Source organism: Wolffia australiana, chromosome 6, assembly GCF_029677425.1.
Source record: "Wolffia australiana isolate 7733 chromosome 6, ASM2967742v1".
NCBI classification, from domain to species: domain Eukaryota; kingdom Viridiplantae; phylum Streptophyta; class Magnoliopsida; order Alismatales; family Araceae; genus Wolffia; species Wolffia australiana.
This window is the reverse complement of record NC_135840.1, coordinates 14,637,701-14,663,375: the sequence shown is the minus strand read 5'-3', so window position 1 is coordinate 14,663,375 and position 25,675 is coordinate 14,637,701. Positions and strand designations below refer to the sequence as shown.

The 25,675-nt window shown below is 38.6% G+C and overlaps 1 long non-coding RNA gene across 1 annotated transcript; it reads right to left on the bottom strand.

The window, feature by feature from the left end:
- Nucleotides 1–15,784: 15,784 nt before the first annotated feature.
- LOC144704775 (uncharacterized) lies at nucleotides 15,785–18,330 on the bottom strand. The gene is made up of 3 exons (XR_013581902.1): nucleotides 18,154–18,330; nucleotides 17,271–17,816; nucleotides 15,785–16,193 (listed from the first exon to the last, which is right to left on the bottom strand). It is a non-coding gene; the product is annotated as an uncharacterized LOC144704775 (long non-coding RNA).
- Nucleotides 18,331–25,675: the final 7,345 nt, after the last annotated feature.

Below are 25,675 nucleotides of genomic sequence, written 5' to 3'. Positions count from 1 at the left end.
TATTCTTCATCTCTCTCGTTTCCTCTCTCTTCTTCTCAATATCTCTCTCTTTCTCTCTCTCTCTCCGTCTTCTCCATCACCATCTTTCTCTCTCTGGTCTCCATCTCTCTTCCTCTTCTCCGTCGCTCCCTCTTTCTCTCTCTCTCTCCTCCATCTATCTTACTCTTCTCCATCTCTCTCATTCTGTCTCTGTCTTCTCCATCTTCTTTCTCATTCACTCTCCCCCTCTTCTCCATCTTTCTCATTCTCTCTCCGTCTGCTCCATCTCTCTTTCTCATTCACTCTCTCCCTCTTCTCCATATTTCTCATTCTCTCTCCGTCAGCTCCATCTCTCTTTCTCATTCACTCTCTCCCTCTTCTCCATATTTCTCATTCTCTCTCCGTCAGCTCGATCTCTCTTTCTCATTCACTCTCTCCCTTTTCTCCATCTTTTTTTCTCATTCGCTCTCTCCCTCTTCTCCATCTTTTTTTTCTCATTCACACTCTCCCTCTTCTCCATCTCTTTTTTTCTCATTCACTCTCTCCCTTTTCTCCATCTTTTTTTCTTATATACTCTCTTCTTCTTCTCCATCCTTTTCTCATTCACTCTCTCCCTCTTATCCATTTCTCTTTCTCATTCACTCTCTCCCTCTTCTCCATCTTTTTTTCTCATTCACTCTCTCCCTCTTCTCCATCTTTTTTTCTTATGCACTCTCTCCATCTTCTCCCCCCCTTTGTCTCTTCTCCCTTTCTCTTTCTCTCTCTCCCTCTCTTCTGCGTCTCTCTTTCTCTCTCTCTACATTTCTCTCTCTCTCTCTCTCTCTCTCTCTCTCTCTCTCTTCTCCGTCTCTCTTTCTCTCTCTTTCTCTCCATTTCTCTATCTCTCTGCCTCTCTTCTCCATCTCTCTTTCGCTCGCTTTTCTCCATATCTCTTTCGCTCGCTGTTCTCCACCTCTCTTTCGCTCGCTGTTCTCCATCTCTCTTTCGCTCGCTCTTCTCCATCTCTCTTTCGCTCGCTCTTCTCCATCTCTCTTTCTCCGTCTCTGTCTGTCTCTCTCTTTCTTCTCCCTCTCTCATTTTCTCTCTCTCCGTTTCTATATCTCTCTCTCCCTCTCTCTTTCTCTCTCTTTTTCTCCATTTCTCTATCTCTCTCTGCCTCTCTTCTCGATCTCTCTTTCGCTCGCTGTTCTCCATCTCTCTTTCGCTCGCTCTTCTCCATCTCTCTTTATCTGTCTCTCTCTTTCTTCTCCCTCTCTCATTTTCTCTCTCTCCCTCTCTCTTTCTCTCTCCATTTCTCTATCTCTCTCTCCCTCCCATTTTCCATATCTCTTTTTCTCTCACTCCATTTCTCTATCTCATTTTCCCTCACTTCTCTATCTCTCTTTTTATCTCTCTCAATTGTCTCTCGGTCTCTATCTTCCTTTCTATCATTTTCTTCTCCATCTCCCTTTCTCTTTCATTCTCGCTCTCTCTCGTCTCCATCCCTTTTTCTCTTTCACTCTCGTTCTCTCTCTTCCCCATCTCTCTTTTTCTTTCACGCTCCCTTTCGAATATATATGTATTTATATATGAACATATATATATTATCTAGACACACATACACATCGGTCGTAAATTGTGCATTGAGTCTTGAGTTTGACTCAATATTTAACGTCCAAGTCGGACCCTCCTTTCTTTATCCTTGCGAAGTTCCTAAATAATTACACAATAAAATATTACCAAACTTGTACGAACGTTATCGACTTCCTCGAGACCCATGTTTCGGAGTAAGGACAGATTTTTTTCTAAAGATAACCACAAGTAAATGTTTTCAAGTTTCCATACATGGCTTCGGATGTCCATAAAAATTGATTCCTCACATAACACTTGGATTGATTCGAATTGTTGATCATTTAGGAATAGACTTAAATTCACGTCTGGTTGCTGTCGATGAGGACATGACAAATAGGTCAATATAATTGTTGGTGCCATAAACGACAAAGAACAGTCAGCGACATGGCTTTTCGCTAGAATGCAGGCAATGGAATTGGGGACTTCCTGTCCACGAAAACAGGCTTCCTCCACGTGGATTATTTCAATATCGACGTGTCCACTGTTTGTCCATCTTCAAATCTGGTTTGATCATAGTCAATCACTCTCATTAACTCGATTTTGATCGATATGCGTACAAGTTACTTCTAGATACACTTCTTCTATTCTATGTTTCTCTCATTTTCTCCCAATTTGTTGTAGTAATCTCCTCGGTTTTCCCCCTTCTTCTTGTATTGATATTCACCTGTCATGCCCTGTAAAACTTTGTGAAGATATCGGCTCAAGACAAAGATATCAATAGAAAATTAAAGTTTTCCTTTTAATTTTGGAGTGTGGTTTCTATTTTGTTGGAGCAGCTACATCTGATCTCAAGTTTCTATATCGGTTCGGTTCAAACTTTTTCCGATGTGTTGATATATCATTCCACCTTGATTGTTTCGAAAAGAAAATGATAAAAGTTACTTCAAGTTAGGCATCCGCTTTTCTGTTTGTGAATGCCTTACCTTTGAACTTTGATTTCTCTTTTTTTATTTTTTATTCCGTTCGAATGAATTATTTTCGTTCCTCATAAATTCCCCATTTTATATGTTTCAAAAAGTAATTTTGAGTTTTTGAAGAAAGTACTTATATTGTATTTTACCTCAGGCAAGAATGTGATTTATTCTCTTTTGTATCGATCTTCTAAGCCTCGGATTTCCCAACAGGTCAAGCCTAATGTAATGTTGGTGAAATGGGATTCTCCGTGTCTCAAAATATAAATAAATGTACGTAAAACAATCAAAATGAAAACAGTACTCATAACCCTTTTCAAGAAGCCCTCAATAAAATGCTCAAAACTATTTTCTTCATCAACGAATTCAGAAAACAACTCGGTGAGGTTTACATGAATGTTAGGAACAAAAATTTTTACGCAGTTTTTGACATTTTCTCGTAGAGGGCAATTACTAGTTTAAATTCATGTATATATTGATCACATACGAAGTTTTCAGTGGAGAACTAAGTAATTTTGACTGGAAGCAATTGTTAATCCTTTTAACTTCAAGAAAACAATCGAAATGTACTGTATGGTGCGTTAGCATAAAATCTTAGAACCTTTCACCATCCTAAAATTTTTTAAGTGTAACTTTCTCTATAATATTTTAAAAGAAAATTGAAAATAGCTGTATCACTGAATGAAAATAAAAATACTTGACTTCACCTCAATCAAATAAAAATTATTAATCAGAAATCGTGCGTGTTCCTAAATATTAAATTATATGTGAATAAAATTTTGAATATCACCCAAAGTTCAATTTTTTTCAAAATCACCATCAATTTACTTTAATTTAATATGAATGAGCGAAATTCATTATAATGAATTACAGTTTAAGAAACATTTTATTCATTAAATAATTCCAGTGAAATGTCACTAAAATTCTGAATACATGCAAAACGAAAAATAAAAACCTGAACGTATATACATCTGTAACATTTGGTTAAAGGTATCGCGACTATATCTTCCGATTTAGCATTTCCTTTTAGCATGAAAGTTATCGATTCACAAATATCTTCACATTGCGCTATAATTTGAGATATGCTTTAGCTCGCTTAAGAACAGGCGTATCATGCTTGATTTTCCATTCAATTTTCTGAAAGTAATTAACCTTTTTAAAGAAACAAGCGCCTGAATGAACATTTGTTAAATATAATCAATTTCACCATAATATTGATAACTTTGGGGCAAAATATTACTCAAATATTGAGTTACAATAATTTATTTCAAACAAAATTCTAGTGAGATCCAGATTCTTTTTACATGAACATTTACACCTTATGTGAGCAAATTTTAAGAAGTATATATTGATATTATATATTTATTAAATAAATTGTGATATATATGAGGGGCAATAAAAATAGTGTGAAAATAAAACTAGTTATTATCTTAAATGGGGATGTACTGGAATATTCCGGGGCATCATTAATGCCTAGGGGACCACATTCAATACAAATATATTTAATTAGTCTTCTAAATACATTGTAGAGTAGACAAGATAAACGTTCCAGCTCCAAACTGCAATAGGGATAGTATTGCATACGATATTAGGAACAGGGATAGGACTGTACGCCTTCATACATAATAAAAAATATTTAGGCGAAAATTTGGAAAATAGACAAAAAATGGATTCATCGAGCAAATCAGAAACTAGTGAATTTGAAGGTCATACATAATATCATGAGAATATTATCTATAGCCTATAGGAATCATGGGAAGTGGGAATAATTTGTTTTCCTTCCACATCTTTATCAATATGGTCAAGATGTTTGCCGATTCACGCTTGTGACCACCTCTCTAGCACACATTTTATTCAGTTAACAAGATATCACTATTTATTTAAGTATCCAATGATACGTCAGGGGCGTTTTGTAGTAGTTCACTGCCGAATATATTGCACTAACCCCAAAAGAGACAGGTGTAAAGAAAATAGCGAAAAGAGATGGACGACCAACCGAAGTGTTCGTGGGCCATTGACTTCGACTTGAGGATATATGTTTTATACTGTTAAAAAATAGGAAAATGATGATGTCACTTTGCTCTGTACCGATGACAATTCCTATGGTGACGTTATTCAAACCCATACTATATACGTAATTCTTCGTCCATGAGTCAGGAACTTAAATGCAGTATTATATTTTTAGTCTTACAAGTACTTGCTCTCTCTCCACCTTTCTATCTATCTGTCTCTCTTGGTTCATATATATTATCTATAAATGTCTATAACACGCAGATACCCATCCGTCGTAAATAAGTATGATTTTGATTAAGCAGTCCACGTCAAAGTTGGGTCCTCCTTTCTTTATCATTGGGAACTTAAAATAAGTACAGAATAATGGACGAGAAAGTATCTACGAAAGCCATCCAGTTCATCGGGGCTAATGTTTCTGGGGGTAAATGTTATTCTTTAGATAATGCTTAGATTGATTCGAATATAGGAAATTATGGAACACAGATAATCAAGTTCTTATGAAGGACGACGGTGGATCAAGTTCTTATGGAACACAGATAATCAATTGTGGAACATAGATTTCTGGGGGTAAATGTTTAGATTGATTCATTAATCAAGTTCGAATCCAATGAAAGCTGAGGTGACATATAGTATTCAAGGGAACTGCGAATCATTTTTCACTGATTTCATACTTCATATTAGATTCCTTCCCCATCTCCATCAATATGGTCAAGATCTTTGTTGACCCTTCTACGCCTTGTAATTTTTAAATCATGAGATCACCATGTGTTCAAGCATCCGATGATCCTTTAGGGGCGTTTCGTTGTGGTTCATTGCCGAATATTTTGTAATACGGCAAGAGACAACAGTAAAGAAAAGAGAGAAATGAGCTGAAAGACCAACCAAAGTGTTCTTGGGCCAGTGAATGCCTAAGACGTGAGGCTTTATCCTGCTAAATATTAGAACAAAGATGATGTCTCCTCTGTATTGATGACAATTCCTATGCAGAAAACATTTTGTACCTCTCTTGCTCTCTCGCGCTCTCACTCTCCCTCTCTCACATTCTCTGGCTCCATCTTCTCTCTCTCTCTCTCCAGGGATGGGCAACGTCACCATCCATTACGTCATTCGTCACAGTGATGGATCTGTGATGGATGACGTGACAGTGAAGGATGATGATCTTCAGCCACATGATGGATAGCATGACAATGACGGATGACAATTTTCAGCTCCGTGACAGAAAACCCATAATGGATGATGTGAGGGAAAACCTGTGACAGGTGACATGAAAGTGATGGAGGGTCTCAGACGCGTGATTTGACGGGACAGCTGTCATGGATGACAATGGTGATAGAATTTTTAAGCATGAAAAAGGGGAAAACAGGGGGATAATTTTTTTCTGTTTAGAATAAAAGGAGAAATATTGTGCCCAAAATGAAAAAAATTAAATATTAGAAATATTTTAAAATACATAATATTAATATAAATTCCATAATTTAGAAATAATATGGTTGGTCATATTACGTAGACGAGGATGCCAAAATATACAGAAATTTTTTACGTACAAGAGCCTAAGAGATATTAAAATTTTAAATTATGAGGAAATGAATTTAAAGGAAAATTAAAATTTTATTTACACTTATAGCAAAATGAGAGACATGATGGTTGAAATTAATATTGAAAGTATTTATGCATACGTTTCAATATTACTCTATCAGACCTCTCACTATTTTGACATATATTATTCATGTACATAATAGTATGTATATCACTATCCAATGAAGCTTTCATTGGACATATAAGGAATTTAACACCGTTTTTTACCCTTTCTCTCTCTGCACTTGTTTTCATAACCATTCCCATGACAGTCTCCAAGTTTATTTTCCTTCATTTATGAATAACATTCTGATATACTAGCTTTCTTTATTTAATTGAGCTTCATCTATTTAATGGAGCATATATATTTAAGGTAACATTATGATATCCTAGCTTTCATTGTTTGATGTAGATGCATCAATTCAATGGAGCTTATCACATATTAAAAATTTTAATTATGGAAAGAGGGAAAAATAAAGGGAAAATAGCTCTCTTTACTTAATTGTGCTTCATCAAATTAATGGAACATTCTGATATAATAGCTTTCATTATTTTATGGAGATTCATCTATTTAATGGAGCTTATCACATATTTAAAATTTTCTATCATGGAAAGAAGGAAAATGAAACATGAAATAGCTTTCTTTATTTAATGGAGCTTCATCTATTTAATGCAGCTTGTCTATTTAATGCACAATACTAGCTTTATCGTAAATTAAATATATTAAGTATTATCATGCATTATCACTTGGATATTAAGCATTATTTTTAAAAGATGTGTTTCAACATAAAAATAGACTTCCCAAACTGTATGGATTATTTCTATGGAAAATCTAGACACATCATCAATAAAATCAAAACCAAAACTCCATCAAGTGGTACAACTGCTCACCCCACCTTTGTAGAATCCCTCCCACTTGCGACGTGAGGCACATATTTTTCTTTGAAAAGGAAGAATGGTTAAAGAACAAAAAAATAATGTACACAAAGTGGTACCTGTATTTAAGATAAGAACTATACCTCGCACTACTAGTCATCATCTGAAAACCCCTTGTCACTATCGCCATCACAAAATTGAGCATTCTTGGCACATTACCAACACTTCAGAGACAAGAAGGTCAATGCTTTTTATAGTAAGCCTGTCATTTTGAATTTGACGACTTCACATCCTGCAGAGAACAAGAGCTCTGCTGGGCCACTAGTCATGCATATAGAAAGAAACTCTTATACTAGCATAGCTAAACAAGGGTAACTTCATGTGCCTATACTTGTCTATCATCCTAGTGTTGTCTCTCTATCATTCATGTCTGATGCTTGGAGATAAGTTTACAATTCCTTTGCTAGGAGAGTACTCATCGCTCCTTTTCTCTAGGGAGGGACCTCATCGATGAGTTCCATGAGCCAATCGTCATTATCATGGTCATTTGAGGCTAGATCTTGGTCCACATGAAGGGGTACTAGTCATTAGGTAAATGTCACAACATCATTTTGATGCTATGATCGAGTGATGACCCCTTGTTAAAGGATCAAGAATGGTTTTTGTTGTGGTCGCACAGTTCTTTGGTATTATCATCTAATACTTCAATAATTTAATATTCATACTCTCACATACATGCTAGATCAATGCAACTTATCTTAAAGTCAGCTTTCATCCCAAAGTAAAGATAGTGGATGCGTCAAACTTGTGTAGTACATTATCAAATATCTCATGAATGCATTCAAAGTGTGAAGCACTTGCACGACTATCACTGTCTTCAAGCTACTAACATAGTTTGTTGTTATATAAAATGGCCCTAGGATGTCACAAAAGTTGGCCAACGTGTCCCATCATCACGGGACTCTCTCATGTCCTTATCCATCACAGATAAGATTTATAAGCCCATGAAGTTGATGTCAACACCCTTCTCCATTGCAGCATGCAACATCTTATGCTTACTATTCCATTGAAGTGGACAATCTAGGGGGACTTGGTTATGATTCTTTTGTTAAAGGTCTTTGCATGTCTTCAAGTATTGTTGGCGTTGTTGAGTCGATACCCCAATGCATGTGACTAAGGCTCTCAATCGAGCGATGACATCCCCCAAGACAATATCAGGATCATGAATGACTATGTCTACTTGGATCACCGTGTTGGGTTCTAGAGGCCTTGACATGGCTGAACAAAACAAAATGATACACAGCGGAAAACTTTTGCGAATCGAACGGCATCAACACAAACCATTGAAACGAATACCTTTCCACGGATCACATCCGTGATTTCTTGGATCCCGGAGTGAGATGAGTCGAGCTGCTCATGTGTCCAGCCTCTAAACGTATCCATGCAATCCTCGGCATGCCGGATCTCCTCCTTCTCGTTGATGAGCCCCATTCTTTCTCCGTCGACATCATTATGTCGTTCCGATCACATCGGGCATGGAGAGGGGTCTGGGGAGAGTGGAGAAGAAGGGGGAAAGGCCCCTGAACAATTATGGCCTGGGTGAATTTTGTTCAGAGCCTTACCCTATTTATACTAAGTGAGTATTTTTCATAAAAACTCCCAAAACTTAAGTATATCTTCCGACGTCCAAATGACCATTTGTGTGTGACCCTCTAGGCCCATGTATCAGTCTAGTTAATGATTCCTGCGGCCCAATAACCTTCATTGGCCTTACAAATTAATTAACTATATCATCATATAGATTAATTAATGTTGGATTGATTTAACCCAATCGATAGGTTGAGACTCCGACACGTGGGGTGCCAGCTACACTATCGTGGTCAAAGACTTCATCGCATCATCTTCCTTGAGCTGTCACCTCTTATACCGAGGGTGGACGATCCCATCTTGACCACTCAATTGCCTTCGTGTACTTCTTGATGCACCCGAACTAAGACCATTTAGAATCCCATGATTAGAGACTCGTTGGCCATAGCCAAAGTACAACCGTCCATCCACAAGATGTCTTTGGTGTCTCAGGTCTAAGGACCACTCACACAATCGTGATGTGAATCAACGTGATTGACAGTTCGGTATAATACCATTCAGGGATTCGTTCGGATCAATTCAATGAACTCTTTCCACTAAAGAGCACCCACTATCTATCCTTAGTGTCGCCACACTAATGGCTACAGGACAGGCCATACTCATCATATGCGTGAGGCTAGATAGTGCTATTCTATCCAGATACTTGGATGTCCTTCTCACGTATCCTTCGAATAGTAATGTTTAGAACACATGCTTAGAGACTAGTGATCTCCGCATTACAATCTCATCATAATTCACTAAGTCTGATCATGTATTCATGGACTTCATTATACGCATCACACGTGTGCTATAATGAATATGTTCCATTAATGAACATGGAACGAGATGTGGAATGTGTGATTGACTTGCCAGACACATATATTTCCATCACACTACAGCCTCAATAATGTCATCCAAATCATCAATGTCAGCATCATACACTATCATATCCATCACAAACTGTAGTGTCATCCACAATCCGAGTGGGAGGTAGAATGACTATGACAAGCAATGATTTCAACACAGCTTGGACAACAATGTTCATCACATGGCAGCACATGGGACATGACAATCCACTGTCAAATGATCATTCACCTCCCTAAGCTCTTTCGCAAGTAATGATATTATCCGCTAGTCACTAGAGGTAGTGTTTGTGGTGATCGTAGCAACTAACATTGAAAATTTTTAAGATTTCTGATAAATTTATATATTAAAGAATTGAGATGGATTAGGTTTTTGGCAACCTTAAGTCTCAGCCCAAAGTCATCCCGCGCTTAGGGCACAATTACGCTCATACATTCACGTGTGTGTTTCCCCACAAGCTCTCTAATTGCAAGCACATGTTCACATAGTTCCCCAATGAATGGTGATGTCAATTAGACCACACGAATTCTCACCAATTGACACGTCTACTATCAAGGACACCTTTAGGACATTTGCTAGCAAATCTAAGAGCCTCCCGTTCATGACCTCGTATAGTTTTTGTGTTGCATCCTTTATTGCCTTCGAGCCTAACAGGTCAAATCATGTCTCAACGCTGTACTTCTGCATCATCTTGAATCCCACATTTTTGACGATCATACATGGTGAGCATGTAAGAAAAATAAATTGCGCTATAATCATTTGTTTTCTCTAGAGTCTTTGTCACTACACCACTCTGCCAGTACACATCAGCAATATAGTGTTCACTAGAAATGCCCTTCAACTTATCATGTATTCTAACATGAGTGACTTTTTGTAGATCCATTTTTATGCTTATTCAACCTATTTTGCAACAGGTTGACTTTTTGGTCACGACATAGTATGCAAGCTCATATGCCTGATCCAATCTCTGTGAAATACCTCAATATTTATGGCTTCACTTTATGTTTGTTATGAGACATCCCAACCTAATTGGGAGGGATTTCTTCAACATCATCTTGCAATCACTTACCACCCGACTCAACATGCAATTTGTCACGAGTGGAAACCATTCTAGAATGTGCAATGCACATGCTCAAAGGAACATATACATTCAGAAAAGAATGCATAAAAGATAAATGATGAATAATTAAATTAGAAAAAATATTGACCCTAACACTTTTCTTTGACCCTTCTCACTTGTCCTTAACACTTCGAGAACCCAACCCTGTCACACCATGCCATGGTCACCTTACCCTCATATTCATCACCTGACTCCAAGTGTACAACACATCTCATTTTAAATATCCATCGTAAAAGATTTAATAGACACATCAAATCATAAAAAACTACATCTAGAGATTAAAAGCATAATTATTTACAGCTTACATGTAAATATGTAATATTTAAAGAAATGAATTAAATTTTGACAATAAAAAACTTTTGACCTTACATCTTCAGTTCATGTTTTCAGCTGACATTTGCAAGCCACCTTTACAGCAACCATGAGACACAACTACAGTGGTAAGTCAATAGCTATAAACTATGAACCTGCAATGACGTTGAACCAAAATAAAATTAGAAAATAGTTGAATGGAAGAAATTAGAGAGAGAGAGAGAGATGGAGTTAGGAAGACAATAAGAGATAAAGAGAGAGGGGGATCAAGTCAGAGAGAGAGATCAAAAGAGAGGGAGACCAAGTGAGAGAGAGTCCGAACAAGAGAAAGAGAGAGAGAGAGAGAGAGAGAGAGAGAGAGAGAGATCAAAAGAGATGGAGACCAAGTGAGAGAGAGTCCAAACATGATAGAGAGAGAGAGAGATTGAAAAGAGACAGAGATTCAAAAAGAAAGAGGAAGTTCAAGTGAGATAGGGAGACCGAGAGAAAGAGGAAGATCAAAAGAGATAGAGGCAATCAGAGAGATAGAGAGAGGGAGAGACCGAGAGTGGGAGAATGAGAGAGAGAGAGAGGGAGAGTGGAAGACCAAGTCAGAGTCTCCGATAGAGAGAGAGAGAGAGAGGGGAAATCAGATAAAGAGACAGGAAGAACACAGAGAGAAAGTGAGTCGAAGACCAAAAGAGAGACTGAGCGACCAAGTCTGAGAGAGAGAATGAGATCACAAGAGAGAGAGAGAGAGAGAGAGAGAGAGAGAGAAACTGAGAGAGAGTGGGAGAACGAGTAAGGGAGTGAGAGAGAGAGAGGATCACAGGAAGATCAAGAGAGGCAGTCTGAGAGAGAGAGAGAGGATGATCAAACAAGGGAGGTAGAATGGGACAATCCCAGCCAGATAAAGAATGATTGAGAGAGGGAGGACGAGTTTTAGAAAGAGAGAGAGAGAGAGAGAGAAGGGAGGGTGGGAGAACGAGAGTGAGAGAGAGAGAGAGAAAGAAAAGGGAGAGTGGGAGAACGAGAGTGAGTGAGAGAGAGAGAGGAAGAGGAAGATTGAGAGAGGAAGGAAGAGTGGGAAAATGACAGAGAGAGAAAAAGCTCAAGAGAGGGATTAAGAGTTGGAGAACAAGAGTGAGAGTGAGAGAGAGAGATCAAGAGATGGAGCAAAAGTGGGAGAACAAGAGTGAGAAAGAGAGAGAGAAAGATCAAAAGACAGCAAAAGTGGGAAAACAAGAGTGAGAGAGAGAGAGAGGAAGATTGAGAGAGGGAGAGAGAGTGGGACAATGACATAGAGATAAAAGAAGATCGAGAGAGGGAGGGAGAGTGGGAGAAGAATAGTGTGAGAGGGAGAGGAAGATTGCGAAAGGGAGAAAAAGTGGGAAAACTAGAGTGAGAGAGAGAGAGAGAGGAAGATTGAGAGTGGGAGGGAGAGGTGGGAGAACTGTTGAGTCAGCAAACTCGGCGACCTCTTGTTAGGGACTTAATCAAGATTAGTTAGTAAAAATAAATAAATATCATATACTCATTAAATATTTAGAAAATAGGATTCAATATAAGTTTAAAGATAGAATAGGATTAAATATAGAAGGCTAGGATTAAACATTAGACAATTATAACGGTCAGGATTAGATCTGATGTATCCATTATAAAAAACGGATCTACGGCACCGATCAACGGCTGTGATCGATGCACCCTACTTGTTATAACGGTCAGGATTAAACCATATGTTAGACGTATATATCCGTTGTAAACCGTTAAAATGGATATACACATGAAACGGAAAGCTACTATTTTTAACTATCTATATGTATTATAAATACACAACCAATGTGGCATTCTAAAGTGTGGGAATACAATGATCTTCCAACTATTCTTCTTGTTCTTCTCCTTATCTCTTCTCATCCTCCTTCTCTTCTATCTCTTTCTTATTTCTTCAAGATTTGAGATTCTTCACAAGAATGACATAGAGAGAGAAGAAGATCAATAGAGGAAGATATAGTTAGAGAATGATAGTATCTGAGAGGAAGAAATATTGAGCGTGGGAGGGAGAGTGGGAGAACGATAGTGAGAGAGAGATGAAGATTGAGAGAGGGAGAAAGAGTGGAAGAACGAGAGAGAGATGAAGATTGAGAGAGGGAGAAAGAGTGGAAGAACGAGAGAGAGAGAGAGAGAGAGAGAGAGAGAGAAGATCATGATAGGGAGGGAGAGAGGGAGAACGAGCGGGGGAGAGAGAGAGAGAGAGAAGAAGAAGAAGAAGGTCATGCAAGGGAGGGAGAGTGGGAAAAAGAGAGTGAGAGAGAGAGAAGAAGATTGAGAGAGGGAGAACGAGAGGTAGAGATAGAAGGAGATCATGAGAGGGATGGAGAGAGGGAGAATGAGAGAGAGAGAAGAAGAAGAAGAAGATCATGCGAGAAAGGGAGAGTGGGAGAACGAGAGTGACAGAGAGAGGACGATTGAGAGAGAGAGAGAGAGAGAGAGAGAGAGAGAGAGAGAGAAGAAGAAGAAGAAGAAGAAGAAGAAGAAGAAGAAGAAGATCATGCGAGAAAGGGAGAGTGGGAGAACGAGAGTGACAGAGAGAGGACGATTGAGAGAGAGGGAGAAAGAGTGGGAGAAAGAGAGAGAGAGAGAGAGAGAGAGAGAGAGAGAAGAAGAAGAAGAAGAAGAAGAAGAAGAAGATCATGCGAGGAAGGGAGAGTGGGAGACGAGAGTGAGAGAGAGAGAGAGAGAGAAAGAGTGGGAGAGAGAGAGAGAGAGAAAGAGAGGGAGAGAGAGAGAGAGAGAAGAAGAAGAAGAAGATCATGAGAGGAAGGAAGAGTGGGAGAACAATAGAGAGAGAGAGAGAGAGGAAGAATGAGAGAGGGAGGAAGAGTGGAAGAATGAAAGAGAGAGAGAGAGAGAGGAAGATCAAAAGAGGAAGGGAGAGTGGGAGAATGATAGAGAGAGAGAGAGGAAGATTAAGAGAGGGAGGAAGAGTGGAAGAATGAAAGAGAGAGAGAGAGAGAGGAAGATCAAAAGAGGGAGGAGAGTGGGAGAATGATTGAGAGAGAGAGGGGAAGATTGAGAGAGGGAGGACGAGTGGGAGAATAAGAGAGAGAGAGAGAGAGGAAGATCGAGAGAGGGAGGGAAAGAGGGAATACTAGGCTGAGAGAGGGAGATAGGAAGATTGAGTGAGGAATGGAGAGTGAGAGAATGATAGAGAGAGAGAGAGAGAGGAAGAATGAGTGAGGGAGGGTGGTAAACTAGAATGTGGGTTAAATAAGTCATTTTAAGTCGAAGATTTATGCAGCACTATTTATAAAATTTTCCTTACTTAGAACAGGGTAAGGGTGGAATCCTCAAGGAGCAACTAATAAGAGAGTCAATTTCAATTCAAATATATTTTAAAATAATTCTTTTAATTTATTTTATATTTTTCTGGATTTTTAAATATGTTCTAAATAGGAAAATCAATGACATAAATGGAAACTAGTCAAAACTATTTTAAATAAATGAAATACATATTTATTTTATTTTAGATAAGTTATAATAATTAAGTGTGATTTTCGAGGAATTATTGTGGAATTTTTTTAGGGCAAGAAATAAGACTTATTGTTAAAGAGCACATTCGTCTGCAATTTGTGGGCGGCGGTGCTCCTCCAAGTGGGAGAATTAGGCACCAACAGGTTCTATACTGAAATCATTGTAACTTTTGCTACACGATGAACTTTTCAGTGATGTTTGATGCTTTGGAAAGATTAAAGTCTAGACTATCCATTGGAATATATATCGAGAGAAAAAGGTGAGAAAAGGAAAATAAAACATTCAGGAGATCACACAAACCATGTTGTCGCTTCCTGACTGAGGCAAATTGTGGTGTTAATTTTAAATGTTGTTGTAATTAATTTGCCAACAATCAAATAAATTTGATAAAATATAGAAACTTACTCAAGAGTATACCGTGAGCAGAGTCGTCTCCACGGGGACTGTCCTTTAGGTATGTATTCAATAATCAACTTGTTATTTATTAAGATATAATAATAATACTAAATATAATAAGAACAAGAAGAGATAAGTAATTAATAAGTAGAGGGAATATTAGTTTAATAAGATAATTATAGAAGGGAAATCAGATATTATATGTGTATATATAATAGATACTAAGAATAATAAAGAATTAAATATTATATTTAAGAGTGATGGTAATGTGGTTATTGAAAAGATAGATAAGAATTTAATAAGAGTAAGTAGTTTAATAAGAGTAAAGAAAAAGAAGAAGAAGTTACATAGATAGGTGATAATCTCAATTTTACTGTTAAAATTTGTTGTTGGTGATTGAGATTATTCATTAAAAATATATGTTTAACTGTACTTAAAAATATGTAGTTAGTGATGAGTATGGATCGTCTCCACACGGAACGATGATTAAGGAATTACTTTCTTATACTAGTGATGATCAACGAGAGGATAGATGAAACAAGATTCGAGGACGTGAGCTAGTGATATCGATTAAAAATACGTAAGTTATAAGTTAATTTAACTTACATAAAAGAGTAAGTGCACGTGACAGACATGATGATGGACGATGGTATGAACGACGATAGTGATTGGATTTGGAATGGTGCGGTGGTCAGGATGAAGTGATGAGAAAACAGAGTAAAATGAGAGTGCAAGAATGATGATAAACCCTAATTATGTTAACTATGGCGTCGGGAAAGAGACAACGTAAGGCGAACATACTTACCTTAGATCCTTATGTTCTGCTAGGATCATGGCAATTTACGAGTGCCGGTAAGCTCCCCCTCTTCTCCAATGCTTCTCCCCACACACTCAGGATACCAAGAACACTCTTGATGGATCTCAAAACTCACTATCTTTCAATCAGCTCACAAAAGTAGGAAGCAAGTTCAAGATGAATTTTATAATGATCCAGGCCTCTATTTAGATATCAGAAGGAAAATGGATAGAAAGAGGAGGGGAAGATAAAGCAACGCTAAAAATTTCAGCTCAATCAGAGTTGTAGATCAAAAGTTATGGTCGTTTGAAGTTGAAGCAATCCTAGCCCTTGATTTCCTTCTCTCTCCTCATCAACAACCTTGGTTTCTGTGCCCATTAAGAAGTCAAAAAACTTGGTATTCAATGCTTTTCGTATTCTGTGCGGGCGCCCTTCGTATTTCGTGCCACGTGTACCTGAAAAAGATTAAAAACAAAGAAAAAACATTTTAAAAAACCATTCTTTCTTCACGTTGATGTGGCAGCACATCAGCACGCCATGTCACCCTCTTTTTTCTTTTGTTTTCTTTGTTTGAAATGAGTGGACGTGAGCGTGCCACGTCAACCTGTGCCAAAAAAGCCAAAAATACTTAAAAAGTCATATTAAATAAAATAAAAGCCCAAAAAATACTTATAAATATATATATTGGCTCAGAAAAATCATATCTTTCCAAATTTAATTTCAAAAAACTCCAGATAAATCATTTCTGTCTCAAAAAATATATTCTTTTATAATATATTGTTAGAAAAATCCCAAAAAAATGTAAAAAATTCAGAAATTCATTCTAAAAATAGATTTAATCATTTTAAGCTTGATAACATGCAAATATGAGTAATTAATGTAGATAAACATCTAAATATGATCATATAAGGTACTTAAAATGCATGTTATCTATAGGGAAAAACTTAATAATTATCTAATTATAATATAATTAAGTATCTAGAAAGATATATTAAGAGAGAACAAAAGGGTTAGAGTAATATTTATATATACTAAGAAGATCGGTAAAGAGAGAGTATCAAGTAATTATCTAACTATAATATACTAAGTATAAGTATAGAGAGGTATTAGTGAGAGAAGAGGTAGTAAGAGAAATTAGAAAGTTTTTATATAACTATAAGATAGCTTTTAATTATAAAATACTACTTATATAGGTAAGATATTTCTTATATATAAGTATAAGTACTTTTTATAAGCATTAATATAAGTATTTTATAGGTTTCTATATGATATTTATATAGTTTATATATTTATTTATAGTCGAAAACTAAATATATATGTATATTATTTAATTACTAGTAAGTTTTTTATGGGTTATAAACAGATTTTATACATAAAATTGAATATACGCGGTATTTCTGTCGAACGACCGTGAGATGTTTGACAGAATGCCCCACAGAAATAAAAATAGGGGGGAATAAATATTTTTCAAATTTTCATAAGATTGATAAAGTCAAATTTAGGTAAATCGAACAAATAATCATCCAACACGCTAGGTGTTCGATGAAATGCCACAACGAGTTTGTGGTACCAAATTCAACAAAAACTCGGTCACTAAGTTGATTGAACTCTAAATTAAGCATCTAGAGTAATAGAAAAACATAAAAATCAGCCAAAGAGGGTAATGATGAACCTGAATTACCTTGATTCGATGAGAAGGGGTGGCGGTGCCGATCGCCACCGCCGAGCTTCAGTTTAGGGGTCCCCTTTCTCTTCTCCTCCGTCTAGGTGCGCAGCCAAGCTCCTAAGACTCTTCTTCGATGCCGCCCGGAGCTTCTAGAGCAGTCATGAGGTTGTCACACCCTTCCTTCTGCCCTCGCTGCTGCCAGATGGGATCCCCACTATCCTATGGACTTATGGTAGAAAGATGCATAATTTGGGGGGCCTTCGGGTCCCCTTTAATGGCTTGGGACAGACCTCCAGGGTGGTTGGATCACCCATCAGTCCCCCCTTGCCGGCCTAAAAAGGCCTCTGGTCAATGACATCGATAGCCAGGGGCGAGGGTGGACCAAAATACCCCTGGCAATTAGATAGCCTTCATTTGAATCTGACGGTTGTGATTGAATTACAACCGTGGACCCCAATTTAGACAGTTAGCCATGTCAGCATTTTGTCCACGTTGCTCTATCTGATTTGCCCACAATTTGGGTCTCACATCTGCGTCATTATCGCCGACCAATAAGAAGCCCTGAAATATATATAAAATATATTAAATAGGGAGAGATAGATCTCATCATCCAATCTTCTCTAAGAAGATTGAATGGCGGAGATCAAATCCCACTACTTAAAGAAAGCTCAAAAAGACACGAGCTTCAGGCAGGGTTGGCTCTAATTTTGGTCTTAATTTTATTTCTATTTTCTTTAGATCGCATCCTGTTGGGTCATGATCACATTCTTTCCCATCGATGGCCCGGCCTGCTTTAAGTAAAATAGATATGGGATTTGAATCCCATATCGGAAAGTACAAAAACCCCACAACACGATATAACTGTTGGCATGAATCAGTAAGTGAATTGAAAACTTACCCCTTCAGTGCGCGAATCCTTGTTCATGGGCCTGAGGTTGGCCCTACATGCACCTAATGTTGTCGGCTTGGCTTGCCTGTCAGGCACGCTGCCTCTTGCTGGCCATGTGCTGGCTTGAGTGCCCTACGCGCTCGCTTGGTGTGGCTTTCTTGGGCGCTTGTGCGCCCGGTTGGCTCCTTGTCTGGCCCAATACCCTTTTTATTTATTTATTTATTTATTTATATTTTTCTTTCTTCTTCCTTAATATTCTCTGTTTCTTTATTCTCTTTATTTCTCGAACTTCATTTTCTTTCATGCAATAGCATAGATACATACTAAATAGAGCATTAGAAACTTAAAAAGGTCTTAAATGTATATTTTCACAAAGGAATATTTAAATTGTATAACATGCAGAAAAAATGACGTTAAAATGAAATGTTTTATCATTTGCTCTATTTAGTGCATGGAATTCAATATTTCATAAAATTGGGGAAAATACAAATGAAATGATCCCAATATGAACTTAAAATATGCATAATTACATGACATTTTCTGATTCTATCACTTGCGTCAAAGGCCAAGTGGTGCTCTTTCTCCAAAAATCTTGATCACCCTTGAACTCTCTCACCCACACTCTTGTAGAACAAGAATTGATCAAAGAAATATGATGCACTAGACCTCTTACAACAAGCGGGAAGCAGAAATCCAAGATGAAATATAAAGAGAGGGGAGAAGAAAATAAAAAGAAGCGCTTGGATGGCTAGGATTAATTCCAATGCTTTGGATGGCTAGGATTACTTTATTTCCAGCCTGATCCACGTTCCCTCCTTCCCATATTTCAAAACAGACCTTTCAAATTCATATTATAGATTAGTTCCGCAATTCTTACCTTTAGTTGACCCAGCCCTTAAGGAGATTTGAATGGGCTTCTCGAGTGGCCTTCTTGTGTATTGGTCCTCTTATTATCATCTGTTAGATGGCTCAGGTTTCTACTTTCCTCCCATTTATACCTCAAATTCACCATTGTATTTAACTAAATCATGTTTTTTATAAAAAAAACTCCAAGAAGATATTAGAAATCCACTTTTACTCTAAGGAGTCAAGTGGGGTTAGTCTAAAAAATCAATAAAATATATAAAATAGAGCTTAAGCAAATAAATCATAAAATTTTCATTTTATCCTGAAATGGTGAATAATGATAGCTCAGACTTAAACATGGGTCCTAAAAAATAAGTTGAACAAGATAATTGTATTGATCTAAATTAATGATTTCAAATTAGATCAATAAAATGGCTTTGAAAACACAATTTCAAAATATGTTTAATAAAATTGGGTTTAACCCAGTGCTTAGGAAGAGTGGGAGAATGAAAATGTGAGATCAAGGAATATTGAGAGAGAGGGAGGGAGAGTGAGAGAAAAATAGTGAGAGAGAGAGAGAGGGAGGAAGAGTGGCAAAACGAGAGAGAGAGAGAGAGAGAGCAGAAGATCGAGAGAGGGAGGGAGAGTGGGAGAACAAGAGTGTGAGAGAGACACGAAGATCGAGAGAGTGTGGGAGGGTGGAAGAAAGATAGAGAGAGAGAGAGAGAGAGAAGAAGAAGAAGATCTAGAGGAGGGACAATGGGAGAATGAGTGAGAGAGAGAGAGACAGGAAGATCAAGAGAGGGGGGAAAGTGGGAGAATGAAAATGAGAGAGAGAGAGATCAATAGGCGGTGGGAGAGTGGGAGAATGAGAGTGAGAGAGAGAGAGAGAGAAGAAGATCGAGAAGGAAGGGAGTGGAAGAACAACATAGAGATTGAGGGGAAATGAGGGGGGGGAGGGGGAGAAGGAGAGTGAGAGAGAGAGACAGGAAGATCAAGAGAGAAAGGAAAAGTTGGAGAACGTGAGTGTGAGAGAGAGAAGAAGATCCAGAGAGTGGGAGAATGAGAATGTGTGAGAGAGAAGAAGATCCAGTGAGTGGGAGAACGAGAGTGTGTGATAGAGAGGAAGATCGAGAGAGGGAGGGTGAGTAGGAGTTCGACATAGAGAGAGGGGGGAGAGTGGGAGAACAACAGAGAGGGATAGGAAGATCAAGAGATGGACGGAGAGTGGGAGAGAAGGAGTGAGAGATAGAGAGAGGAAGATCAAGCAAGGGAGGGAGAGTAGGATAATGATAGAGAGAGTGAGACAGGAAGGTGGAGGGAGGGAGAGAGAGTAGGAACAGTAGTGAGGGAGAGAGAGAGAGAGAGAGAGAGGAAGATCTAGAGAGGCATGGAAACTGGAAGAATGACAGAGAGAGAGGAAGATCAATAGAGTGAGAAAGAAAGGAAGATTGAGAGTGGGATGTGACAGTCTCAATTTTAGGGGTTTTAATTCATCATTGGTAATTGAGATTATTCAATAAAAATATATTTAATCGTATTTTCTTAGGAATGGTGATTAAGGATTTAATTATCTTGCTATTGTAATTATCGGTGGGAGAAGAGATAAATACAAGAATAGAATAGGCGAGAAAGTGATAACGATGAAATATAAGTAGAATTATGCAAAGTGTTACTAGAATAAGGTAGAGGGTGTGACGGATACGATAGTGATCAAATGCGTGAACGGTATGATGGTAAAGATAGAAATGACATAATGGTGACGTATGTAAGTGAAAGGATAAATAAAAAGATGACAACAATGATGTCGGGAGAGAAACAACGTAAGGCGAGGACACTTACCTTAGACCCTTATGTTTTGCAAGATCATGGCAATGTACAAGTGCAGGTAAGCTCCCCCTCTTCTCTAATGCTTCTTCCCACACACCAAAGACACCAGGAACACACTTGATGGATCTCGAAACTCACTATATTTCAATCAGCCCACACAAGTAAGAAGAAAGTTCAAGATCAATTTCACAGTGATCCAGGCCTCTATGTATAGATCAAAGGGTATGGATGGAATGAGGGAAAGATGAAGTAGTACTGAAGATTTCAGCTCAATCAGAGTTGTAAATGATAAGATATGACCGTTTGAAATTGGAGCAATCCTAGCCCTTGATTTTTCTCTCTCCTCGTCATCCGCTTCCTCATTTTCCATTTTTGATTAAACAGTCACGTCGTTCAAATTTTTTGTGTATCCTAGTCTTTTGTGCTCGGACTTCTCATCTTCCTTGTTTGAACTTCTCGTCTTCCATGCAACGTGTACCTACAAAAGGGAAAAAAGGACAAAAGAATGATTCAATAGACTATTTAAAAAAAGAATATATTTTAATATTCTTCGCAGCTGACGTGGCGTCGCGTCAGCATGCACCATGTCAGCGCATATCTTTCTTTAATCTAATCAAAGGCAGACAGTTGTGCACCACGTGGACACGCGTAGGCCATGTGTACACGTGGCGCCGTGTCGTGCGGCCATGTCGCCCAGCTGCCTTCGTTGACCATTCCAACAAGAGAGAAGAAGAAAAATAAAGTGGAATTTTGTCTTTTCTGCCTTGGTCCACGTGATATTTATTGCAAAAAAATTGTCCCTTTTTTATTGGTCCACATCACCTTGCATCACAAAAATTTGAAAATTTATGTGTTAGCGATGATTGCCCAGCTAAATGATTGGCTGACGCCAATCATTAACTAAGGTAATGATTGGATGTCGCCAATCATCAACGATAGCTATGATTCGTCGCTGTTTGACGAATCAAATGGCACGACCTGGCGGCACGAGATAAAATAAAGGCTAGAAAATCTTATAAAGTTCATTTTAAATAAAATACAAGCCCAAAAAAATAAAAATAAAAATATATTTTGACTTAGAAAAATCATATCTTTCCAAATGTAATCATATTCCGTCTCAAAAATTATATTCTTTTAGAATCTATTGTTAGAAAAAATCTCCAAAACTGCATAAAAATGCAGAAAATTCAGAAAAACATTCTAAAAATTGATTTGATTATTTTAAGCTTGATAACATACAAATATAAGTAATTTAATGCAAAGAAACATGTAAATATGATCATATAGGATACTAAAACTGCGTGTAATCAGGAGGGAGAGTGGAGAACGACAGTGTGAAAGAGAGGAAGATTGTTAGAGGGAGGGAGAGTGAGAGAATAATAGGGTGAGAGATAGAGAGATAGAGGAAAATTGAGAGAGGAATGGAGTCTGGGAGATCAACAGAGAGAGAGAGTGATTCTGGACGTCGTCTGATCGGTACTGAGACGATTCTCGGATACCCAAATATGATGTCAAACATCGCCAATGACGTCATCCGACGGCTAATTCCCTCCGGGGAATGTAACTATGTGATGTTGTGTGACCTAGGCAGACATATGTGCAGGCCCTGACTTGTGGGGATTCACCGAGCTCTGAGCTCCGCGGTGGGTGACCGGTGACAGTGATAGTGACCTTCTAACCCTCGTTGGAGCAATGACGGCGACTACAATGTCGAACCGAATATTTTCGTAGGTGCTTGCACGTAATGGACGGGCTTGACTCGTACCTAAGAAGACACTCAACTCGTTGTTTTCTCGATAAATTCTCTCAACTTAACTAACCCGAGCGTGGTGGAGTATACCCGAAAATATATTGTAGAAAGTAATGTAACTAACGAGCAAAAGGGAATGACGTACATCGTCAGTGGTGGCGTTTGATGTCGTAAAACTCGTCAGTGCACGGGCCGGGTCGGACAGGAAGGCGGAGGCGTGTTGTTGACGGGCACAGCTTGACTCACCTGGCAATGGTGTCACAACGCGCTAGCGGGATACCAGAGGCTGGAGGTGAGAACGAGGAAGAGGCGTGCAGAGAGTGGCGACTTGGATGACTGACCGAACCCGGTGGTGCAACCAGAACAACAACAAACAGCAAAGATCGCGTGCGTTGATGGCTTGAATGCAGGCAGCGCGTTGTGGCACGGGCGTGATCACAAGCGACGATTTCAAGGGCTGGAGCAGCAGCCAGGGTAGCAGCGGTCGGCGTGGAATGTGGTGCGGGCGGGATCGCTAGCGGCAGCAGTAGCAGTGATGTTGTTGATCCGCTGCACTTGCCGGTGCATGATTGACATGGCGGAGTATACGACGCTCGATTTGGGGAAGCGTAGCTGGGTTTCAGGTCTTAGGGCATCCGCAGGGAGTCATCACGTTTGGAGCAGCCTACGACGCAATAGGGCTCACGACGCTTGGTTTGCAGCGTCCACAAATCGTCCAACTGGATGCAGAGACATGTTCAGCACAGCATTTATGGATTGCTATGAACATGAACGATCATGCATGCCTGTTGATCGGCAATCACAGGGGATTAAGGCCAGTCATGGACCACGTAGGCGGGGCCGGTTGCCAAGCCCGGCTATGGCAGGCCGTCGATGATGCCTATGCATGCACATGAATGTTGCGCGGACTTGTTTTACGGAACACGGGCACGACGGGAAAATTCCGTTGACTAGACACAGCCCTGACGAGGGGTCCCACTGCTCCTTGCACCAGAGTTGCACCGAGTGTCAACCAGAGGGTCCTGGCAACGCGATGGCACGACGCCGTTTGCTGATATTCGTCCTTTGATACTAGCGTCGTGGACTGGCCGAGCGCGGCGATCCCAGGGAGTTTGTGGACTACACGGGACAAGAGGGTGATGCACGACAACCCTGAAAGGATGAGTTCGTTCCTATTCCCCTTCAGCCTTGTTCCTCTTCTTCTTCTTCCACCTTCTCCCTTCCTCTCTTCTCACGGTGAGACCTCGATGGTGAACGATAACTGCCAAATACAACATCCAGATCTGACATCTGGTCGAGCTCATCATGGCCTGATATAGGGCCATGATGGGCCCTTTACAACTGGTTCAACAAGGGACCCTTTTTACAACAAATAAACAAAACGAAGGGAAATTTAAAGCGACACGAAAATAAAACGACACGGACGAATACGGCGATACAGACACAAAAACTCGACGAGATAGATGCAACACAACGAGTATGGCAAACTCGTCGTGACGAATACAAAAACATAAAATGCATACGAAAATGAATAAAACAGCGAACACATGTGTGGATGTGCTTTACCCTGGGTATTTTAAACCCAAGTGTCTTCACTGACGCTCTGGCGTGCTGGTCGTACAGGGCGTGAGCCGGCAAGGGTCGACGGTGATAATGAATAATGGCTTCGAAGACATGGTGGCGATCTCGGGCGGGTGCTCTCCATCAGAGAGGAAGATTGAAAAAGGGAGGGGACTGTGGGACCAAAGTCAGAGTCTCCTAGAGAAAGATGGACAAACAGTGTTTGACAGCAATAGCAAAATTGAGGGAATGACAGAGAGAAGATAAGGAGAGAGCTCAGAGATGCATATTACTTACGGTGGCAGATGTCATAGGTAGAGTAGCAGCCTATAGTAGAGGAAGGGAAGGCAGTGCAATGGGGGAAGAAAAGATGCAACATTGCATGCGACAAGTTAATTTGTCCAGACGACAACAAGGTAGGTATTGATAATTTAAACCTAAATTAAATAAGAATACCTAAACTAAAAACTCACTACCTTCCTCCTACCGCTATCTCTTGCACTTTACGTATCCCTCATCATCTAAAATTCACCCTATATAAGGAGCTATTTTCCTAAGATCCGTTCCCTAGGGAGATGACCCTTGCTCATCACTAACTAATCAAATTATCTTATGATTAACGGTTTAAAATATTGTTGATTACACTAAAATTCAGAACAATGTAATTTTACACCTAATTTTGAGTTTATCACCCACCTAACTCTTTTTTACATATTACCAATCTGATGAATTTCCCTCTGGTGAAAATTGGGTTATCATATTATTTGAAATGTGGTCCTCATTATCTCTCTGAATTATACTTTAGAAAATAAAAAAACTGTGTGTGTCTAATTAATTATTCTTTGATGGTAGATTTGTTACAAGTTTAATCACCATTTTTCTCTTGTAGGCATGTGCACTGTTTTCCTATTACATTTATTACAAATTAATCATATAGTTTTTTTTATGCCATGTGTTTGACATGTCAATGAACATTCATTCGAAATTCAATCCTCAATTTTTGTGTCAACAGATATCCATACATACAGAATAACAGAAGCATATAAGTATGTGATGGGTGCATAAGGACTCACAATTTATAATACCATAATGACACCTTTTGTAATCATTATTGAAAAAAAATGATCTGCTTTCATTCAGATAAATTGGATAATGGCATGTAGATTGATAACAAGTACATGTCATTTAAGCTTTAGATAATTTGTTATACTTTATAAGTGATATTCTTAGTCTGGTATTTTTAAAGAATTTTTTGATGTTAAATATTAAATAAAATAATTATGGGTCGAAATATAATTTTGATTAATATTTTTATTTTGATTAAGCCTCCCTCTAACTGTCACAAATCAATTCATTTGAATTGCAACCAGTCCATAGCCACAAATAATGACAAGTTGCTGAGTCCAAATTTAGGGTATTATGTCATAGCTTTAATTTGGTCTTCAGCAAAACATTTGTAACAATTTTCCATTTATTATTCTATAAAATAATATATGGTAAGTAAAGGGTCGATCCACATGGAAGCAGCAATTCAATTTCATATTT